Here is a 4,794-nt window from a genome sequence, read left to right as displayed (position 1 = left end):
TATATATATATATACATATATATATATATATCCAATATATTTTTAAGTTAGAAAAATGAGCCATAGAAGAAAATGTTATAATGTTATATCATTCTATAAATATTTAAAACACTGTCATTTCAGTAAACACACACACATACATGTACACACATATAACATATCATTTTGAAAGTAAGGGAATTTATTTCACAACAGCGGGGCAAAAAACCAAGATATCTTTCTCTGTTCGCCTGGTACAAATTTCAATGTTGATAATATTTCCCCTAATGTTCTAAAAGTGCTGGAGCTTTGGGAAATTCTGGGACCAACTTCTGTCCATGACTACTTATCTTCACAATCAGAATATCCCTCTTTAAATACCAATGAGATAAACCTTGCCCAAGTCTGGGTGATATTTTAGAGAATAGGATGGCTCTGTTGCTCCAAGTCCTTTCAGTTACAAGGTAATTTTTTAGACTCCCAAGACCTAGTTCCTTTCTGCTTTTTTTATGAGTCTCTACATGGCTTCTGCCCTCTCTGAGGATCTGTGAGGAGCTGGGCACAAGACTTTATCAACTACTGAAGGCAGAACCTTTTCCTTTCCTTTCTTTAGTTTCATGGACTCTCACCCTTCTCTTTAGGGTCCTACCATACACTTCTAATTCATTCCCAGTGATCTCTCCTTATCCTCCACTCCCACAATACAGTTTTATTATCTTCTGGGAGATAATGAAGATCTAGGTCTTTAAGATAAGAATGTCTCGGGCCCTCCCTGGTGGCGCAGCGGGTTAAAGCACTGCACTAAGAAGCTAAAGCCAAGTCCGCATGAGTTTGATTCCTGCCTGCCCCGGAGGTGACCACATGGCGAGGCAGACCTCTCTTGACCTGCCCGCTGCTCCCCTCAGCAGTGTACTTCATCTGCCTGTTCTGCTCGCCACTCTGTCTCTGGTGAAGCCTCTCACCGCCCCTGAGCCTCTGGCCTGTACCCCAATGCACAAATAAATAAATCTTAAAGAAAAAAAAAAGATAAGAATGTCCCTTTTTAAATACAAGGCAACATACACAGACATACAAATGATTTTTCACTGAAGAAATATGAATAATAGTAAAACATTGGCAATAACCTGTATGCTGGTTAAATAAGCTGTAGACATTTTAGGGAAAAGAATATCATACAGCTTTACATAAGATCATAAGATGATCTCTCTGGACTGATAGGAAGTAGTTCCAAGGACATATGGCTAAAGAAAAAGATGTACAAGAGAAGGATGAAATAGGAAGGTATATTCTGAGTGGGTAATTTGTACAAAAAAAACTGACACTATATTTTGTATAATAAAACAATAATAATTATTACTTCTAGTAATAGCTGAGAATACGGTAGAAGGGATAGAAATAAGACTGAGATCTCTTATTGTATTTTTATATTGTTTTAACATTAGAAACATACAAATATTTTACATTAAAAGAATTAATTCAAAAGGGACATAAACACCCAACCCTAATTTTAAATCAAATTGATAGCATAACAATACAGAAAAAACACTGCACCTTTTCTTTATATTCTTACAGAGACACAATCTACAAAATAAAAAAAACAGCACAGAAATTTTAAACTTTATATAATAGGTTTGCTTGTATTACTATAGAGTAATTATCTTAAATTTTTTCATAATAGTAAAACAGATGAGTAAATAAAATTATATTTTGTGAGAAAACGGGGAAAGAATAATGTGCAATCAATTATGATATATTGATTAAATAAAAATATCCATGTAACCATAATGATATTCCATGGAAAGCAAAGAGACAGAAGGTAGAATTTTGCTTTAAGTAAGAAAGACAAATGATGTGAAAGGAATAGAAAAGTTAGAAAATCATCTTTTGGTTCATACACCGAGATTGGGACACTTGAGGTACAGGATGTTCACATTTCAAAGTCTCACTCTACAAAGCTCCCACTTGCACGGGAAGATTGCCTTAACCAAATAATTCAAGTTGGCATCACCAAGAAAGAAAGAAACAAATAACACTTGACTCCTATGTGGCACAAAAAGGTATAAGGCCTTTTTATAACATTCTTGCCACAGTGTTGGAGTTGGATGCACCCTCACTTGAAGACAATCTATACATCCTTTAGTATATGTCTCTGAAAGTGTCACTTTTGTGAAAAACAAAGGCAAGAGGACCACACCATATTCAAGGTAATTGCAAATCTGTGACAATCACAACTCATGATACATAACTGGATCCTAAGTCAGAGCCAGAGGCTGGAGGAGGATCAGCTGGTAGGTATTTTGAATAGTTGATTATTAAATAATACTAATACCATTACTATAAATTTGGTTTTATGAAAACCAAAAACAGTGGTTTTGTGTCTTTATAGGAGAATGTGCTCATTCTTTTTTTAAAAAATATTTATTTCTTTATGAATCCAGAACTGGGGTACAGGCCAGAGGTGCAGGGGCAGTGAGAGGATTCACGAGAGACAGAGAAGGGAGCAGAATAGGCAGATTGACGAAGTACACTGCTGAGGGGAGCATTGGGGAAGACAGGAGAGGTCTGCTGTGCCATGTGGGTCACCTTTGGGGCCGGGTATCGAACTCGCACTGAAGCAGTGGTGGATGGCTTGCAGTGCTGTGTCCTAACCCTTTGCACCACCAGGGAGGGCCTGAGAATGTCCTCATGCTAAGGGGATTTACATTAAAGCATAAAAGCAGAGGTGTCATAAAGTCTGCATGTCTGCAACTTATTTTCAATATTTCACACACACACAAAAAAAGCCAAGTGCGTGAGCTAAAGCAAATATGACCCAATGTTAACAACCATGAATTCTGGAGAATATTAAATGGGTATTTATTGCACACTTCTGTAGGTGTGAAAGTGTTGAAAATAAAAAGGTTTTAAAAAATTTAAAAGAGGCCCTCCCTGGTGGCGCAGCGGGTTAAAGCACTGCACTGAGAAGCTAAAGCCACTTCCGCATGAGTTCGATCCCCGCCTGCCCCGGAGGTGACCACATGGCGTGGCAGACCTCTCCTGACCCGCCCGCTGCTCCCCTCAGCAGTGTACTTCGTCGATCTGCCTGTTCTGCTCCTCACTCTGTCTCTGGTGAAGCCTCTCACCGCCCCTGCACCTCTGGCCTGTACCCCAGTTCTGTATGTACAAATAAAATAAATCTTTTAAAAAAAAAAATTTAAAAGAAAGTGAGGGTAGATAAAAATAAAGGCAAAGATTTTTAAGTTTGAAAATAAGAAGATAAGAAAACTCAGTTTTTAGGGGGAGGGTGACAAGTATTGGCTGGGGGGGGTGGGACAGTAAATTATTTGTTATTACTACGTCTAAATATTATATAACTATAATATTTGTGAGATTATTTTGCCACATTAGTACACACAGGAAAAAAGAGCAAAACTGAAGCATATTAACCAAATCACAAAAGATAAAGAATTGATGGCCCTCCCTGATGGCCAGTGGGTTAAAGCACAGCACTGCCAGCTAGCTGCAGCTGCCGAAGTGTAAGTTTGATCCCAGCCACAGAGGTGACCCACATGGTGCTGCAAACCTCTCCTGACCCCCCACTGCTTCCCTCAGCTGTGTACTTCATCAGTTGGCCTGTTCTGCTCCCCACTCTGTCTCTGATGAAGCTTCTCACTGTCCCTGCACTTCTGTCTTATACCCCTGTACTATATGCTTAAAAAATAAATTTTAAAAATATATAGAATTGATAACACTATGTAGAGTGGGATGCTTTCACTAGTGGAATCACAGTTTGGCCAAGTGCAGCCATTAGGCCAAACCTGATCAAATTCAAGCATTGACATCGAGCTTTTAAAAATCAAGTATATTTTAGTTTTTCAGTCAAAAAAAAAATTTAAAAAAACCCCGAAGACTTTAACCAGTGCACCACATCCCTAGGCATCGCCCTTCCAGACATTGCTTCATCCAATGAAGATTGCGGGGGGTTGACTTTCAAGAAAGCAGAAAAGCACAAACAACGTTAAGGACATAAAAAAAAAAAGAAAAACTGGCCCTCCCTGGTGGCGCAGCGGGTTAAAGCACTGCACTGAGAATCTAAAGCCACTTCCGCGTGAGTTCGATTCCCGCCTGCCCCGGAGGTGACCACATGGCGCGGCAGACCTCTCCTGACCCACCCGCTGCTCCCCTCGGCAGTGTACTTCGTCATCTGCCTGTTCTGCTCCCCGCTCTGTCTCTGGTGAAGCCTCTCGCCGCCCCTGAGCTTCTGGCCTGTACCCCAGTTTTGTATGCACAAATAAATAAATCTTAAAAAAAAAAGAAAAAAGAAAAGAAAAGAAAAACTGAAGGATACATTTGAAATAGGACATTGGGTTGAACGGGCAAAATGTTAGATAAGAATGATTTTACATTGCCCAGTGTTTATTAAAAAAATGTGAGCTTACGTTTCCAGGAATCATAAAACACATTTGCTGAATCATTCGCTAATTCCACTGGCGCCTTGGAAGAAATGTGTCAAGTATTTTGGAGCTTTTCTGAATTCGGGTTCAGAAAGGTTAAGTAGTTTGCCAAGCAGCACAGCACAGCACGGCTCAGCAAATTACTGGAAAGAAAAAAAAAAGAGGAAACTTTGTACTTGAATCTTGAACCTATCCTGAAAAATCACACATTTTCTCTGGGACCTTTACATGGTCTAGAATTTCTTGACATTTTAAAAGAAAAGGGAAAACTGGTCCCTAGCTGTGTGTGTTACTAATTGGCTTTGCAGGATCAGCTCTGCTGCCTTAATAAGGTAGCTCATCCCTGCTGGTCAGCTTGTATTTAAAACCTCTTTAGGACTGC

The 4,794-nt window shown here is 39.4% G+C and overlaps 1 long non-coding RNA gene across 1 annotated transcript in view; it reads right to left on the bottom strand.

Annotated features, from left to right (window-relative positions):
• The window catches only part of LOC105853443, a 19,748-nt gene extending 15,251 nt beyond the window's left edge, over positions 1-4,497 (bottom strand). The window contains exon 1 of the long non-coding RNA XR_001145291.1: positions 4,398-4,497. This is a non-coding gene — a long non-coding RNA (uncharacterized LOC105853443). The remainder of the gene's footprint in view (positions 1-4,397) is intronic.
• Between the last annotated feature and the right edge of the window lie 297 nt (positions 4,498-4,794).

This window comes from Condylura cristata, unplaced genomic scaffold (genome assembly GCF_000260355.1).
Source record: "Condylura cristata isolate star-nosed mole 26May11 unplaced genomic scaffold, ConCri1.0 scaffold00009, whole genome shotgun sequence".
NCBI classification, from domain to species: domain Eukaryota; kingdom Metazoa; phylum Chordata; class Mammalia; order Eulipotyphla; family Talpidae; genus Condylura; species Condylura cristata.
The sequence above is the reverse complement of the archived record's forward strand: the minus strand, read 5'-3'. Positions and strand labels throughout refer to the sequence as shown.